The 20,040-nt window shown below is 33.5% G+C and overlaps 1 long non-coding RNA gene across 1 annotated transcript in view; it reads right to left on the reverse strand.

The window, feature by feature from the left end:
• Nucleotides 1-4,368: 4,368 nt before the first annotated feature.
• LOC145682901 (uncharacterized) overlaps nt 4,369-20,040 on the reverse strand; it is a 955,736-nt gene continuing 940,064 nt past the window's right edge. The window contains exons 6-7 of the long non-coding RNA XR_014130957.1: nt 10,020-10,031; nt 4,369-4,397 (exon numbers count right to left, since the gene is read on the reverse strand). This is a non-coding gene — a long non-coding RNA (uncharacterized LOC145682901). The remainder of the gene's footprint in view (nt 4,398-10,019; nt 10,032-20,040) is intronic.

Below are 20,040 nucleotides of genomic sequence, written 5' to 3' on the forward strand. Positions count from 1 at the left end.
CACCTTGAAATTTCTTTAGGTGGATTTGCTGAACGAGAAACATGATGGCAAAGACGAAAAGGAGTGACTTTGAAACTGTAAGGCAAATTGGAGAGGACTGGGGTTGGAGAAAGCTAGAATAATGGTGTAGAAATAAAATATATCGGAAGGTGCTTTTGTAGGGCTATAGGGAATGGTCAAAATAATATTTAGTTAAAATATAAAGTTGAAAACCTGTTTGATAATTGTAAACTCGGGAAAGAAAACGATAACCAAGTGAAGTGGGAGACGAGCCAAAACACAATGAACGTCCTAGAAGGTAGTGTTTCATAGAATATTGGCACACAAAATACCCTGTGACAATACAATATTGATTTGTAGCAATATGTAATTTATTGGAAGAATATGTGGATTAAATATAAGTAAACAAAACTATGTCCAAGGACAATAGATATACAACTTCGCATATACGTGTTAGTATATTTACAGAATGTTACTTTAATAAAGAAAACATATATTGCGCTAGACAAAATGAAAACAAATATCGTAAAATTCAATGAAAAGAGACCCGTTGAATTTTGAACTTCTCAACTTCCACGACGGTTGTGATTGACAACGTGTCGTTTTTCTTCTAAGACACTAAATCCAATGGTCTTGGTCATTCTATGGGCCATTGGTCATTCGAAGTCACACATATACTTTGATAAGGTACGTTGTGCGACTTAGTGAGAGACTCAGCAGCAATATGCTTTACTTCAATACCTTGCACTTTTAAACGTATTTTTCTGTTTTGTTATTGTCGCAACTTAACGGATTTTGAAGGGTAGCCATAGATGTTCTGATATAGGTTGTTAAAATTTGTTCTATCTTCTTTTATTTAACAATAACTTTCGTACCATATGCTACTTGACCCCCGGTTTCATTTGCAAATTTTGAGTTGGACCCCGCCTGAGACCCTGCGAGTGCTCCGGGGACACAATTTTTTCATTCAAAAGGTGCTGGGCTCCCAACACTAATTTGATATATATTCACTGAGTTTTCTTACCTGACCGTGTCCGAAAAATATGACCCGGAATCTGACATTGTAATGTGCAATATGGAGCTCATTTTCTAAATTTTCAAGCTTATGTCTTTGCAACGGTTGAGATCGAGGATGTATCCGTTTTCGTGTTATGTTCTTTTGGGACAAGGTATCCAACAGCCATAATCTCGACTCGAAGTCAGAGTTACACTTGGATAGGTTCCCTCGTAAGATTGCTTAAAGGCAATTATTCTATTAGGAGAGAAGAGAGGTGTGAAACGGAAACCTCTTTGTTTCTATTCTATATTCTTTTTGTTAAACTAGATTTATCGAAAAGGCTATGCAATTTGGCCTATTCTTCGTATCTAGCGATTTTGTATAATTTTACTATTTTTACCTAGTGTTCCGAGAAGCTATGTTGTTCCAAAATAGAGAGGATCTGTCCCAGAGAAAATAGTTGCCGATATATTACATCCCATTACTCTATTAGACAGTAGAAAGCCCTAAGAAGACTGGAACGATATTTACATATGCATAATATACATAATATGTAAACTCTAACTGCAATGAAGGGTGGTCTTTGATGGTTAGCTACAAGGAAATAACGGCGCTGATAGCTGAAAATGGGTGAAGTCTAGAATAAGCACCATATACATAGTTAAAGCTGCTATGTGGGTCATAACGGAAGCAATAGCAAGAATCTTTTTGTTTAACTACATACTATTTTCTACAAATAACTGTTAAGTTTCAAACGCTTGAGCTGAAATTTTTGCTATATACCTGGTAAGAGTATTGTAAGCGAAAGCATAACAATATAAACGTCTGAATTATTGGCGTGAGCGTATGTACGGATATGTTAAGATGACAAGGCTATTCTTACAATTGTCTTTGCCTAGGGGGGTGGGGGCATGTTACGTCTCTTCTAAAAATAGTATTTTTATCTTGTTTACATTTATCTATGTTTATTAATGAAAGATTTAATGAACAGTTAGGTAACATGATTTTATTCATGTATAATAAATCAAGAAACAAATGTCACATTCTGCTTGAAGCTAATTTTATGACACTCAGAGAGGATATATTAAAATCATAGCAAGAATACAAGTGTCATTAGCTTATGCAGAAATATTTAAACACTGGACACAACAAACGAATTGAGTCATTAAAGAAATGATTACAGGAACAAGGATTAATCTAAATGATTGGTAATTCAATGATTTGGTAGTATAGTGGGTTAACCTGTCGTTAGAAAGCCTTCCAACAATCTAGAATAGCCAATGTTATCGTCACAAATCAGTAAGGTAAATGAAAAAGGACAACTTACTTGGCCAGGAGAGTGTGCTGCCATTCTTGTAGTAATTTGTTGAGCCTATCCAAGTTCAGATATCCGAATCCTTCGTTGTTGAAATAGAGGCTTTTTATACTGTTTTGGCAGGACACTTTCCCTTTCACCAGAAGTTGTTTGCAATATTTTACTATGCTGATGAAATGTCTGGCTTTGAAAAGAATATTGCTATTGCCTTTATAGTTTTTTATCTTTTAATTTGAATCTAAAATTTTTAAATTATATTCAAATACATTTATGTTTATTCTTATTAAACAACACATATGTCAACAAACTGAACAATGAAAAAACAATTAAACATTTCTAAAAAAGGATTTATTTTGTGTGAATGTATATCCGACAACGTAGATGTGTTTCAATTGGAAGCGCTTTAATAGTATACACGATTGCTGCTTAATACAACCATTAACTAACCTGTTTTTAACCCCATTTTAACCATCTATCTAGGTATTACTAAACAGAAGAAACACATAAATGAAGACAAAACTATGGATTTCACACAAATATCGGTCACTTTCGATCATTTTTACCTTTCTCGGTACCCCCGCCCCTCGCAGTTGACTCCCGGGCCGCATACAATGAAGGGTGTATTTGCAAGTCATCTCTAATGGTAGTGTAACCATTGATCCTAGCTATCGCGAAAAGTATGGATTTCACACTAATATTGATCATTTTGGGTGATTTTTCAAGTCTCGGTATTCCCCACCCCCGGAGATTCCTTTGTCTCAATCGAAGGGGTGAGTTTGGAAGTTAATGCGATCGAAGTTTCACCATTGATCTCTGCGATGACGAAAACTATGAATTTGACACTAATATCGGTAATTTTCTACTGTTTTTACATGTGGCGGTAAACGCCCCATGATACCCCCTTGGTTCGAAATTTAAAAACACTGCGTTTAAGACCGGAGCCTGTAATAAGGTGCACGTGACCCAAATTTTGTAAATCTCGGTCCACTCGTCTGGTCCTTAGGCCTAATACAGACAGACAAACCCCTAGGTGCACTCTGTCGGATGTGATAGTGAAGTGGAAATGTGAAGGGACACCTACAGCACAAAAGCGTACAGGCCGACCTCGTGTGTTGACTGACAGAAATCACCGACAGTTCGAAGAGGGTCGTTAAGTGTTATAAGCCGACATCTATGCACACCATCACACAGGAATTCCAAACTTCATCAGGTTCTACTGCAAGTAGATTGACAGTTAGGCGCGAGGTGAGAAAATTTGGATTTCATAGTCGAACGGCTGCTAATAAGCCACAAATCACGCAGCTAAATGCCAAACAACGCCTCGCTTGGAGTAAGGAGTAAAACATTGGACAATTGAACAGTGTAAAAACATTGTGTGGAGTGGCAAATCACGGTACACAATGTGGCGATCCGATGGCAGGGTGTGGGTATGGCGAATGCCGGATGAACGTCATCTGTCAACGTGTGTAATGCCAGCAGTAAAATTCCGAGGTGGTGGTGTTACTGTGTGGTCGTGCTTTTCTTGGAGGGGACTTGCATCCCTTGTTGTTTTGCGTGGCACTCTCACAGCGCAGGCCTACATTAATGTTTTGAGCACCTTCTTGCTTCCTACTGTTGAAGAGCAATTCGCGGATAGCGATTGCGTCTTTCTACACGATCGAGGTCCTGTTCATACTGCACATCCTGTGGCGGAGAGGTTACACGACCATAACATCCCTATAACGGACTGGCCTGCACAGGGTTCTGACATGCATCCTATAGTACATCTTTGGGATGTTTTTTAACGGCGACTTCGTCCCAGCCCTCACAGAGCTATATCGATATCTCTCCTCAGTTCAGCAGTCCTTGAATAATGGACTGCCATTCCCCAAGATACTTTGCAACACCTGATTGAAAGTATGCCTGCGAAAGTGGAAGGTGTCATCAAGGATATGGGTGGGCCAACACCATATTGAATTCCAGCAGTACCGATTGAGGGCTCCACAAACGTGTAAGTCATTTCAGCAAGGTGTCCATATACTTTTGTCACATAGTGTATATACAATACGGCGCTATATTAGTTGCACAAAAGCAGAGGAGTGCTTCCTGAGAGTAAAACAAACAAAAAGTTCCAATAAACATAGGGCAAAAACCCCATCCTTTACGTGTTATAGGCTACTGAACCTTGTAAAGATGAATATTAAAGGTCCATAGCTGCAACACTATGGAACCTATCGTAGTCGGATCAAGACCTCACTTAGGATCTAGTATGTGCTCTATCCAATAATACATGTTTTAGAATCCTAAGGTACTCACACAACAATTTTTATGGAGGTAGTTGGAGAGTATATCATAGGTCCGTAGTCGAACTCCCTCTATAAAAATTGTTTTGGAAGCACCTCAGGATTCTGAAACACCCATTTTTGGATAGGGCACATACTAGTTCCTAAGTGAAGTCTTGACACGGCTACGGTAGGTCCCATAGTTTTGAAGCTACGAACCTTTAAAATTCATTCTTTCATGTTTTTGGCAGCCTACAACACGTAAATGATATTGTGTTGGCCGTATGTTTATTGGAACTTTTTAGTTTGTTTTACTCTTAGGAATCACTTCTCTGCTTTTGTACAACGAATTTAGCGCCATATATATATATATATATATATATATATATATAGATAGATAGATAGATAGATAGATAGATAGATATCTAGAGAGAGAGAGAGAGAGAGAGAGAGAGAGAGATAAAGAGAGGGATATATATATATATAAGATAGCAAGAAAGAGAGAGAGGTCAAGGCATCGCCATGTTATAAAATATATGACTTCCGTGCTACAAATGCGTATCAGAGTATTAAACTCTAAACATATGTGAAGGCATTCCATTTTAAGAATAACTTCAGCTTATTTACATAACATGTGAGGCTCGAGAAATATTCGTACTCCTAAGTTTTATGTCTGGTCCGATTTTGGATGCCTCGAATAATATTTCTATACTCGAAGGAATATACTGTATTTCAGGAATCTAAATGTCATACTGTAATGATAATAGTCAGAAGTCCCCCCATATGACAAACAGCTGCAAATAAATCCACTGTATAACTTATTTATTGCTATCATGTTATTTTCTTAGTTTATCATTCACATATAGAATACCAACGTACTGCCTAACCTATCTCAGATGTTATATATTAAACTTAATAATTACTTTGTTCTGTAGTGATTGTATATTACATATATACAACTGATGTATTTTAATCCAATTTTTAAAAAAATTCATGCATTGCAGAAACAAAATTCATAAAGGAGAATTTACTAAAATGGGAATCGATCTCAGAACCTTACGATTTGAAATTCAACTGCTTACCACTGAGCTAACACACTCACTTCTCTTAACAAGCTTCTTGCGATGTATAACGAACCGATACTCAAGACAATGATATTCATTTGCACAGAAAACGCTGTTTTTGTTTTACTTTGACTTTTATTTTAGTACTCAGGTGACAATTATGTTCTATGTATTAACTTTGAGCATTCTTTCATATATGGAAATATTCCTTTACGTATCTAAATGTTTTCTTTACCAATGGAGAGCTAAATGACAAAAACGAATGTGCTGACGTTAAAACAAGGTTTCAAAATAGTGAATAATAAAATATTTCAGTCAATGTTGCTTTTTTTACACTTGGTAACAAGTCATATTATATTTAAAAGAAGAAAAACACATCTGCAATTTTTTTACGATTGCTAAAATGGCTTGGAGGTTCGACCTAGGTTTAGCTTTTTCCGTTGATGCCCGAAGTTGGACCTGAAATGTTTGCCTCAAAACAGCAATAAAGAATGCGCTCAACCTTTTTGATAAAAGGTGTATATGCTATAATTGTCGCAGATTGGAAGAAAAGTGTTAATGCCCAAAAGAATTATTTTTCACAAATCCACATCAATTCAAAGTCTGTCCTTGTGTCTTCTTTGCGAGACTAGAAACAATAAAGGCGAAACGGCATTTATCTGATTGTGGACTTCTAAAAATAAATGTTTAGTAAAAATGGTCAGAGCTCCCGCGGAAGCAAGAAAATGCCTCGAAACTCAAAGACCCCCCTATATAAACAAGTTGTAATATTTATAAACAAGCTGCATTTACCTCTTTCGTTTGTAATTTTTCAATTTATAAAACAACATATTGCTTCCCCGTCCGCACTCCTATCATTACCTTACCTTGGTTAATCTACGAGCATGCACTTTTCCATCGAGACGTAAATCAGAGTGAATAACCGAGGATATGAACCCGGAAGGAACGCCATACAAAATCGATTGAGAGACTTTTGGGAGAGACAGTCGACATAGAGTTAAAGACGAGTTGAGATGTAGACCGCGAACCTCATTTTGGAATTTACGGCTGATATAGCCTTGCTCTGTCCCATATAGTACCTTAGTTTCAGCTAACATCAGATAGCTGTTAACGATAATGTATTGTTTTGTTGAGAAGTTTTGACTCCAATTAAACCTGCGGTCTTCGTAAATTTGGTTTTACAGTCCGGGTTTCGCCGACTCTTAACCTTCAGTTACTTGGTTGACCGGCCAGCCAAACAGAGAAATGAACGAACGTCGGCCCGCTGGAGGAATCGTCGAGAAGGCAATCATCGGACCCGAAAGTGTAAGTAGGTTAACCTATCCTGAAAGTTACTCCCTTCTTACCCCTTTTCATCCCCTTTAACATTACAGTCTATTTCTTTTGTACATGTCTCATTTTACTTAAATGCAACCCAGGCTAGATCCCATACCTCACATTTTGTTAAGCTCTGTGTACACTAAATCCTGGGCGCAACTTGTCGGTTCTGACATCCCCAATTACGTTATTCATGAGTGTATTATCTGAGCTTTCAGACCGACAAGGGGCGACTGCACATAACTGTTCCTAATATTCATGAAAATCGTGCTGCTACTCAACTTTCTAGTGTTACAAAAGGCAATAATATGTAAGGAACAGTAAAAGATATAGTAACTGTAATCTGTAGTTTAGGGAAACTTCCTGCAGTATTTACTGTTGGCCCTAACTCAACGTAGGGATCTCATTTTGACTTAACTGGCTTACTGCGCTAAGGTAGTATTGTCTGTCCAGCTCTGTTATGTGGAGTCAACAAATTATATGTAATAAGTATGTGTATATGGAAAATGTTAAAGGAGATTGTGACATTGTGTTTTAATTTCATAAGAGGTGGATACCGATCTTAGACCGATTGTAAATTTCTTTCTTGCAAAGAAGACTTGAATTGGAGAATGATGATTTGTTCTGTACATTGAACCAAGTAAGTGAAATTGTCTCAAAAAATATTTTTCTTAAAAAAGCAACTTGTCGGGTTCCTGGGTGAAATCATTAATAAAGGTCTCGATGCTGTTTTAGTTGAGCTGCAGAATCCGGAGTTCAATTTCAGTCTTGCATTACTAACATACATTACGCTACATTTCGATGAACCAAGCTCAAAGTTGCACGGACAAAACCAAAGCATTTCAGACTTCGTTGAACTTCTAGATGGATTCATGAGTCCTTTGAGTTTTTTTATTTGTCGTTTGGAAGAAGAAACTTCATACACTTCTTATCATGCGAAGAACTGATAAAGGAACTTATAGATCTTAACATATTATCATGCAATGAACACTTAGACAAGTTTTCGGTAAATTTTACAAACCTATTTACAAGAATGAATTTCGGTAATATAAGGTCTCAGTTAACTTTATTTAACAGTCAAATGAGTTGTGATGTTTCAGAGCAAGATGAAAACTTATAACTAGAGTCTTGTGATCTGAGAAATAATCCATTACTGTAATCAATGCAAGAGGTGAGTCTACCGTTTCGGAAACTTTGCGCAAAGTGTTAAATTTTGCAAGTTGAGCGACTTACCAAGAAGAATTGCTTTCATGTTTGGAGGCAGTTACATATGTGAATGAATTTTCCTCTATAAAGGCAATATCGACTCAGTGATATTGCCTTCGTGGCCTGTTATGACTGCGTTCTTCTATCGAATTGACTCTTGTTGATTCTTATGAAAATCCACAATGTTCACATTGAAAAAGAAGCAGATGAAATTGTAGTGGAAATGCAACTACTGCTAATATAAGGAATAAATCTTTTTTCTTCAACTAATATTCTCTAATATCTTGAACTGAATAAATATGGCGTTGCGTTCAGTGTACCGACAGTAAGAACACAGACAAGAAAACACCGACACACCGAAAATGTAGTTAGACTTTTTAGAAACATGATTATCACTATGTCTTTATTTTGAATGTCAGTGTTCCGTTGTCTGTTTTGAAATGCGCTGTTTCGTTGTAGGTGTTATCATTTTCGATGTAAAAGCCCCCTACATTAGACGATTTCTTGACTGCAGTGTCATGAATGTATTCTATAAACATAAAGTAAAGTATCTTCGGAATTGTGGCCCACTCCACATAAAAATTGTTATGATGTAGTTCCTTAATTTCAAGATGTTTGCCATCCCCGCCTTAACGATGAAATTTGATTAAAAAAATTAACTATTATTATTGTTCTCCATTAGTCCTACGTGGTTTGTCAAGATTTACTTGAAATCATAAATGATCCACGAATTTTAGTGTGAATTATGAAATTGGTTTAATATATAACTTGATATTGAGTTACATTTAAAGAAAAAACTTGCGAATTCTAATGTCGATAACTCAAACTTTTAACATGTTTCAAATTCAGTCTCAGTCTATACTGAATATGAAAAGCGAGATATTTTCCCTTGGGAAAAAGATATACCGGAGTGACAAAAACGACGGTAAATGGGAGAACGAACATGAATGCGCACAATGATTTACGAACTTATTCCAGTCAATTGTATAAGATTTGATATTTTCAGTTTTTAACCATTTTCTTAATTCAGTTTATATTTTCTCCTTCCAATATACTGTATGCTGTGTGCTGAGTTATTTGTCGTGACTCAACTGCACAGGTAATGCCTGATTTAGTGTCCACAGGCTTACAGATGTCTTAATAGTTTAGTTACATTGAATTCGTTACGGTGTTTGTGATACCAAGACAATAATGTACCTAAAGTAACAGAGTTAACGCGGTCGTCGTTACTAACATTTATACTCTTGACAATACAACATGATGTAACGGAAATCATGGCCAAATAATAGCAAACTTTAACCCTGAGCATATCAGAATGTATCTGAGTTCACTTTCTATAATATACTATTAGATATCGGTCTCTCCAGCAGACGTTCCACACAGTAGTCACACGAAATTATTGTTTACGCTGCACAAAGCTAATTGTTGCAGAACCAATGTGACACTGCAGTGGTTTGAGAAGAAAAAATTAAGTTCAATCGTAGCAATAGTCACCAAACTAACTTCACCAAATTTGAGATGACCGTAAAATTCAATTCCAATTATATTTACTCCTCTTACAATTTGACGGTATTACTACTTTGTCTGTGTACATGATGACCAATTCTCCAAGTCATCTGTCAAGATCTTATTCCTCCTTGGTTAAACCGTGCAGCTATTGAGATTGACTTTTTAAATGCTGTGTAGGTGGTATGAATTCATATACTGTTAGGTGTCTATGCTTGATAAAACTAATACACGTATTGTATTTACAGAAACGAGAATGTAAATTGCTTAGAACAATAGTAGTTACATTTTACATATGAGAATACATCACACCATCAAGAGGTTTAATTTATTAAAAGTAACGTTGAACTTACCGGACGTAATCTCTGAAAAGAGAAAAAACGCATTTATTTTTGAAAAATAATTAAATTATATAAATATCAACTGGGTTGTTAAAAGGGAAGTAGTAGAAAATGGATCGATCTGGGCCAACCTGTAACAGTATAGAACAACTCAGGAGCCCCTGAGTAATAGAGCACCTTACACCGTGAACCCGCGGTCTTTTACGACCTCCATTTTAGGGGTGTATTTGTTCCCTTTTATGAGCACTCTTTAGGGGGTGTACTCGTTCTCTTTTATGAGCACCTTTTAGGGGTGAACTCGTTCCTTTTATGAGCATATTTTCCAACCCCTACGAACACATGACTATGTAACATAGGACAGTTAATAAAAGAGTATGGTATATTTTCCAACCCTTATAGGGGGTATACTCGTTCTCTTTTTTGAGCATATTTTCCAACCCTATTTGAACACACAGCAGAGCATAAGATTACGTAATATAACAGTACTAGTCAACCATTAATTGAACACAGCAGATAATACACATAGCATAGCAGATTCATTCCCTTTTATGAGCATATTTTCTAACCCTTATTTGAACACACAGCAAAACATAGCACAGCTAATAAAAGAGTATGGCTCATTTTTCAACCCTTATTTTACCATAACAGAAATATAGCGAAGATTAAACATAGTCCATTTTAAGGGGTGTAGTCATTCTCTTTTATGATCATTTTTTCCAACCTCTATTTTAACATAACAGAAATGGCAGGGGTGTACTCATTCTAATGTAACATAGCAGTTGGCCTATTTTTCAACCGCTATTTGAGCATAGTTCCCTTTATGAGCACTTTTTCAACCCCTATTTGAGCTTAGCAGAGAATACATAAAACTACTCCAACCCCTATTTTAAGATCTTACATAGCAAAGACTACTAAGACAATAATGAGGGTGTACTCGTTTGTATTCGTTCCACCCCTATTTTAATATAGCACTGATTTCGTTTCCCAACCCTTAATTGAACATAGCGCATCAGACAGACTACGAAACAGTGAACTCGTTTCCAATCCCTATTTGAACATAACGAACATAGCAGAGAATAGGGGTGGTGAACACACAGCAGAGCGGAGAATACATAAGATTCGTTCCCTTTTCCAACCCCTATTTTAATTACGAAACATAGCAAGGGTGTGTTCGTTTTCAACCCCTTAGCATAAAACTATGTAACATAGCAGAACTAGTAAAAGAGTATGGCCCATTTTTCAACCCCTATTTGAACATAACAGATAATACATTCGAAACCTATAGCAAAGATTCTTTTAAGGAGTGAACTTGTTCTAACCTATATTTGAACATAGCAGAGATTATTAAAAATTGCAAAGGAACGCAAACTTCCGTGTTTTGTTATCAGTTACATAATAACTTCCGCCATATGTGGATAATTCTCATTACGTCATTCATCCGGATTTTAAAAACATTAAGCTAGTTTTCTCTTTAACAGACAATACGGATTTAATAGTATAACTTGTCATTCAATGATAAGATTAAAAAAGGGGGAAACCCTGACCGTGACTTGATGATATCATCTCTATTGCGCAATATTACGTAATGCGATCACACAGGTATATTTTGATCGCTCGCGGCATAACTTGTCATTCAACGATAGGATTAAGAAAAAAAGGGGGAAACCCCGACCGTGACTTGATGATATCATCTCTATTGCGCAATATTACGTAATGCGATCACACAGGTATAAAAGACTGATCGAGAAGCTCTTTATAATCAGTTCCTTGTTGTTGTTTCAGGTGTAAAGTTCTGATTTTTTGTGTGGTTTTGTTTTTCAGTTGATTTCAGGAAAGACATCTTATAACAATAATATCATATTATAAAAACTCACTTCAGAATTATTATAGTAACATTGCGATATTAAAAAAAAATGGCAACGAAAAAGGTTAAACCAAATACTATAAATTTGCCAACTGATACTCTATTTTATAATAATTTGAAAAAAATCATTTTAAAATGTGATACTGTTTTAAATGAAGATAGTGGATGTTTTTTATATAATAAAAGAAAAGACTGTTTAGATATATTAAAACAGGAACAAACTAATACATCTTTTAATGAAAAGTTTTCTTTGGCTACAACTTTTGTAAAACCAGTAGATTTAGAAACATGTAGATTCTTTGTAAATAGTGGTAATGAAATTATTTTAACGAGTACAGATGTGAATTCTATAATTGAAAAACTATTTAATAAAATTTTAGTTGAACAAGAAAACAGAGAATTAAGAAATCAGGGTGGTCTTTATGTTCTGAACCAAACCATCACTTAGAAATTAAAATCAGTAAATATGATCCCCTGTCTGCTTCATCTTATATAAAATTGCATCAATGGATTTTATCTAAAAAAATTGTTCTAAATATTCAAAATAACGATAATAGATGTTTTATGTACTGCATTCTAGCTGCATTATATCCAGTAAAAAATAATCCACCTCATGTGGATAATTACATACAATATATTAATAATTTATTACCGTTATTTGAAAAAACGAATATAAAATTCCCTGTTGAAGTAGAACACATAAGCAAATTTGAACATATGCATAATTCTGTATTTACTAAGGAACAAATTTCTATTAATATATATGGCATTGATAATGATAATGAAACAATTTTTCCGTTACGTATAAGCGAAAATACATGTGTATTTAAACATATAGATTTACTGTATTGTGAAGAAAATTTCAATAGTCATTATTGTCTTATAAAAAATCTCAATGCGTTATTGAAAAGTCATAAAGAGAAAACTTATGTAAAATTGCCTCAATGGATTTTATCCACATAATGTTTTATAAATATTGAAAATAACGATAATAGATGTTTTATGTACTGCATTCTAGCCGCATTACATCCAGTAATAGAACACCCTCATCGCGTGAATAATTACATACAATATATTAATACTTTATTACCGTTATTTGAAAAAACGAATATAAAATTCCCCGTTGAAGTAGCACACATAAGCAAATTTGAACATATGTATAATTCCGTATTTACTAAGGAACAAATTTCTATTAATATATATGGCATTAATTATGATAATGAAACAATTTTTCCGTTACGTATAAGCGAAAATACAGGTGTATTTAAACATATACATTTATTATATTTAAACTCTCATTATTGTTTAATTACAAATTTAAATTGTTTAGTTAGACACCAGTTAGGTACTCATCAAACATTTATTTGTAGACGATGTTTAGTATCTTTTTATAACAAATCAAAATTAGATGAACATGACAAATTATGTAAAGAACACACTCCAACCAACATTAACATGCCGAAACAAGGAGAGGTTTTAAAATTTCAAAATCTGAAATTGTTATTACAGTACGATGTGATAATAGTTGCAGATTTCGAAAGTTTATTAAAACCTATAAATAAACAAATTGGATCTAGTACAATACAAATTCAGGAACATATACCATGCAGTTTTGGTTATATTGTATGTTGGAGTAACAAATATATGAAATCAGATTTAGTTATTTATCGGCGGGAAAATGTATCGAATAAGTTTATGTCTGCTATGGAGAATGAATTAAGAAAAATAACAAACATATTAGATCAACAAAAACCATTAATATCATTCAATAGTTCTCAGTTACAGGAGTTTAATCTATACACTAAATGCTCTGTTTGCGATAGTAAATATATGAATAACAATAGAAAAGTTAAATATCATAACCATTTAACTGGTGAATATATTGCCACTGTGTGCAATAATTGCGATTTGCAAATTAAACGTCAAAGTAATTTTATCCCTATATTCTTCCATAATTTATCTGCCTATGATGCACATTTATTTGTGAAAGAACTAGTTTGCACACCTGGCAATATATTTGTAATTGCTGAAAGCACTGAGAAATACATCACATTCTCTAAACATTTTAATTTTAATGGTAGACCTATCGAGTTACGTTTTGTAGACTTATTTAAATTTCTTCCGTACAGTCTCGAAAATTTGGTGTCAAAATTAAAACCTGAGCAATTCGTATATACAAAGCAATATTTTTCCGATGATAAGTTTCCTTTAATTCTCCGTAAGGGAATTTATTATTATGATTACATAACAAATTTAGATACATTTAAAGAAACTGAATTTCCTTAAAGAGAGGCATTTAATAGCAAATTGAATGGAACACAAATTTCCGAGACCGACTATCAATATGCAAAAGTATTTGACGTGTGTTTAAATGTCAAAATTTAGGGGACTACCATGATCTATATTTAAAATGTGATGTATTTCTCACAGCAGATGTATTGGAAAATTTTCGAAAGACGTGTTTAAATGCTTTTTGTATTGACCCAATTAATTGTTTTACTGCACCTGGTTTGGCATGGCAAGCCATGTTCTATAAAACAAAAATTGAACTTGAACTTTTATCAGATATCAATATGTATATGTTTGTAGAAAAATCGATTCGTGGAGGCATCACACAAGCTGTATTAAGGTATGCCAAATCTAATAATCCCTACGTACATGATTTTGATGCGGAAAAAGAAAAATCTTATTTACTGTATATTGACTTGAATAATCTGTACGGACTATCAATGATTGACTATTTACCATATGGTGGTTTTCGGTGGGAGGATAAAATTGACAATTGGCAAGACAAGAATAAAATTAACAATTGGCCCACGGATAGTGAATGTTTTTTTTTCTAGAGTGGACTTATTTACACGAATATCATTCTGATTTCCCGTGTGCTCCCACTAATGAAGTTCCACCGAATGGTAAATACTCAAAATTACTATTAACACTTAAATCGAAATCGAATTATATCTTGCATTATAAAGTATTACAATTTTATCTAAAACAAGGTTTAATATTGGTAAAAGTACATAAAATATTATGGTTTCGTCAATCTAAATGGCTTGCATCTTATATACAAGAAAATACTCAACGTCCTGCAAATGCCACAATTGAATTTGAAAAAGATTTCTAGAAGTTATTAAATAATTATGTATACGGAAAGACAATGGAGAATGTACGAAAACGCATTGATATAAAATAATTTAACAATGAAAAAAGTGTAAAAAATTAGTAGCGCAAGATCAGTTTCAAAACTGGGTAAAATTAGGAGATAATCTTGCATTATTCCATATGTTAAAAAAATCTGTAACTCTAAATAAACCGATCTATGTAGGAGCTACAGTTTTAGAACTATCAAAATTAGCAATGTATGAATTCCATTACAATATAATAAAACCTCGATATGGAGATAAGATTGGTATTACTTACATGGATACTGACTCTTTCATTTACTACATTAAAACCGACGATATTTGTAAAGATATAAAAGACATGACCGAGTATTTTGATACTTCTAATTATGCAGAAAATCATGCTTTATATAACACAAAAAATAAACACGTTTTGGGGAAATGAAAGATGAGTTAAGTGGAGTTCCTATCATTGAATATGTTGGTTTACGAGCAAAAAAGTATGCAATAAAACTGATGAAAATAAAGAATTGAAAAAATGTAAAGGGATCAAGAAAAATGTAGTTAAAGAACAAATTACGTATGACGATTATAAATCATGTCTATTTCAAAACGAAACGATTCATAAAACACAATTTGATATTAAAAGCAAATAAAACAATTTAACAACGAACCAGGTAACAAAACTAGCGTTAGATCCGTATGATGACAAAAGAAAAATTTAAATTGTAATATACATACTGTTCCTTGGGGGTATCACAATAAAGATTTAATATGCGAGATTTGTATATTGTAAATATGATAATTTAATTGTTGTATATATTAGTATTGATAAACAAAAAATATGTCACAATCAGTTCGACAACAAATAGTTGCAGAATTACATAAAGCTGCAAGACGAAACTATCCTCGAATACCCGTTATAACGAAAGGTATTCATGATTTATGGCAAGCTGATTTAGTTGAAATGAATAGTGGAAAATTGAAAGGTTTAGCAAAAATTAATCGAAATTTCAAATATTTAGTAACTGTGATAGATACATTCTCTAAATATGCTTGGGCTATTCTTGTGAAAAATAAAACTGGGAAAGAAATTACCCAAGCATTTATAACAGTACTGAGAAAAGCAAACAAAACCCCCAAATTTTTACAAACTGACAGGGGTCGAGAATTTTATAATTCAGACTTTCAGAAGGCGATGAACCAAGATAACATTAAACCTTATTCCACGTACAGTGATGTGAAAGCAAGTATTATTGAAAGATTTAATAGATCATTACGTAATTTAATGTGGAGACAATTTACACTGCAAGGAAATTATAAATGGATTGGCATTCTGCCGGAATGTTTACATAAATATAATAATACTATTCATTCCACTATTAAAATGAACCCTATCGACGCTATTAAAAAAGAAAATGAAAAACATCTATTGACAAACATCTATTGCAAAAAGTTTTCTGTGATAAAAAGAAAAAGTAAATTTAAGATAGGTGAACATGTACGAATTAGTAAACTTAAGCGTCCTGGTTTTGATAGAGGTTTTACACGCAATTGGGGTACAGAAATTTTTCGAATTGCTACAGTTTTCTTCACTAATCCTCCAACATATCTCTTAGTAGACTCAAATAATAAACCTATTGAGGGAAGATTTTACGGACACGAATTACAATTAACGAAATTTCCAAAAACATATTTAATTGAAAAAGTTTTGCGAAAGAAAAATAATAAGGCCTATGTGAAATGGTTGGGTCTGCCAAAAGTGAAAATTCTTGGATTGATTTAAAGCATACTATATTGTAAAAAAAGAAAAGTTAAGAATTTATAGATGAAGCACATCGTCACAAGTATTTCTTGTAGATTTTATAATTTCAAAAGGTGAATTTTATATTTTAAATTCTAGCTACACTGTAAATTTTCGTTGCTTAGTTAAAGTGTCATCATCATCATCATCATCACGAGGTCTATCAGTATCACAAGTAAAAAGTATATTAAATCAAATTTGTTCTTCAACAAAGGCTGTTTTTTATGTAAAGGAGAAAAGAAAGCAAAATATTTAAAAACGCTATTTAAAATAAATGTAATATATCTGTAATAGAGATGGAATGGAAAATTCCTTTTACATGTATGGTAGCAGGTCCTACAGGCTGTGGAAAATCATATTTTGTTAAAACATTTCTTGACCATTATAGTAGATTATTTAAAAATATTGTATGGTGTTATGGTGAATGGCAGCCGTTGTATGATACTCTTTCAGACTGCACGTTTAAAGAAGGTTTACCTCAAAATAATGAATTTCAAGCACACGAAGGTCCACATCTTGTCATTATTGATGATTTAATGGGTGAGTGTGACCATCTGATTCTAGATATTTTTTACTAACGGTAGCCATCATAGAAATATAAGTGTAATATTTATAACACAGAATATTTTTCATCAACCAAAAGGAATGCGGGATATTTCGTTAAATTGTCATTATATTGTTTGTTCTAAAAATCCTAGAGACCAAACTCAAATTAATTATCTGGCACGACAATTGTATTCATGTAATACAAAATTTATTCAAGAAGCATATCAAGATGCAACTCAAATTGCACATGGTTATTTACTTTTTGATTTAAAATAAAATACTCCTTATGAGCAGCGTGTTCGAACAAATATCTTTCCAACAGATTCTTTTAATTATTTTTATGTGCCTGTAAAAAAATAATTGCAATATGGTTTATATTCTAACAACTATTTGCGCTTTAATAGCCGTAAAAATGATCAGTAAGGAAAATGCACATTTGTTAAAACTTTTAGCAAAGTCAAAACCGAAAACAGGTAAGGCAATTTTACAAAATGCAGATCCTGATTTAATTCGCTCTATTTGTGAATGTTCCTATAACGTATTACAGGGAAATGCTCCATTAAATAAAACAGAGATAAATAAGCTAAAAAAATATAAAAAGGAACTGAGATATTTGGTGAAAAAGGTCCGTCATTAAAACAAAAGAAAAAACGAATAATTATACAAAAAGGAAGTCTTCTTACTGCATTGCTTGCACCTATTTTAGGAGGTATACTATCTAGTTTAATTTAATAATTATGCAAAACGCACAAAAACTTATTTTAATCTCACCAGAAAAATTACATCATTATCAAACGATATCTAATCTTGATGCTGAAATGAAAGAAATTTTAAATAATAAAAGTTTAAATGCAGAAGAAAAATGGATAAGATATAGAGAAGTCTTAAAAAAATATTTAAATATAATTCAAAAACCGGCAGCAGTTACACCAACAGCAACTACTACTACTACTACGGAGGAAGAAGAAGAGGATGAGGAGGAGATGATGATGAAATAATATCTACTCTCCCTGAAATTTGTAAACGTAAAGCAAGACCTTTAATACGTAAATTGAAACAAAATCCAAATAATCAATGGGACGATAATGGAAATGTGAATATTAATAATAAATTAATTCCAGATTCAAATATAGTGGATTTGATATCCGATTTTGTTAGATGTCGTAAGAAAAGTATTTCAGTTGCCGGCTGGAAACCTTTTGCTACATTATTAGCAAAAGCCAATATACCCTTAGAGTACATTGGTAATCCTCAACGAATAGATTATATTAGAAAACTAACAAAAGACGAAGATGACGAAGAGGATGGTCCTCCACCCCGTAAACGCAAATGGTGTACTTATAAGCAATAATACTAATATTCTATTGTAATCTATTGAGATTTTTAAGTATATAGAAAGAAAGATGAATGATCCGTACTTTAATTATTACACGCATCAAGCAGGAGGTGATTATAACGTGTATAAAGGTACAGCATATCAAGAAGGTTATGGCATTTTAGTTTACTAGGAGGTTTATTTCATACTGTATTTCCTTTATTAAAAGAAGGTGCAAAAACTGTTGGTAAAGAGTTGATACGTACAGGAATTAATGTAGCAGGAGATGTACTAGATAATAATAGACCTATTGAAGAGTCTTTGCATGATCGGTGGCAAGAAGCTAAAACAAATTTAAAAAACAAAGCTCAAAATAAATTAATTCTGGTGTTGGAAGGATCTGGAAGAAAAAGAAAGAAAGTTCATTTTAGTGGTGATGGTGTGAAGCAGATAAAAAGATCCAAAGATATTTTTGATTGATTGATTATGGAGCAAAGTGATAGTTCTATGAAATTTTTTCCTCAAAATACTCTTGCTTGTTATACTACTAAAATATATCATTCTATTGTACTGGAGAAGGGAGTGTGGGAAACAGCTGTTGTTGAAGTACATTATACAAGTTCATTTCAGAATGTTTCCAAATATACAATTAATATTTATTACCGTATCATGAATACAAAAAAAATGGAACATAACTCAAATCTTACCAGGCCACTTATGCTCAGCTGTGTGTTCTAATAGGGGTTGGAAAATATACTCATAAAGGAGTACACCCCCTATAAGGGTTTGATAATATTCCATACTCTTTTATTAGCTGTGCTATGTTACATAGTCTTATGCTAAGGGGTTCAAAACGAACACACCCTTGCTATGATTCGTAATTAAAATAGGGGTTGGAAAAGTTGACGAATCTTATGTATTCTCCGCTCTGCTGTGTGTTCACCACCTCTATTCTCTGCTATGTTCGTTCTGTTCAAATAGGGGTTGGAAACGAGTTCACTATGTTTCGTAGTCTCTGTCTGATGCATAATGTTCAATTAAGTGTTGGGAAACGAAATCAGTGCTATGTTAAAATAGGAGTGGAACGAATACAAACGAGTACACCCTCATTATTGTCTTAGTAGTCTTTGCTATGTAAGATCTTAAAATAGGGGTTGGAGTAGTTTTATGTATTCTCTGCTAAGTTCAAATAGGGGTTGAAAAAGTGCTCATAAAAGGGAACTATGCTCAAATAGAGGTTGAAAAATAGGCCAACTGCTATGTTACATTAGAACGAGTACACCCCTGCTATTTCTGTTATGTTAAAATAGGGGTTGGAAAAAGTGATCATAAAAGAGAATGAGTATACCCCTTAAAATGGACTATGTTTAATCTTCGCTATA

The sequence above is a fragment of the Thermobia domestica genome, chromosome 4 (genome assembly GCF_964235325.1).
Source record: "Thermobia domestica chromosome 4, izTheDome1.hap1.1, whole genome shotgun sequence".
NCBI classification, from domain to species: Eukaryota; Metazoa; Arthropoda; class Insecta; order Zygentoma; family Lepismatidae; genus Thermobia; species Thermobia domestica.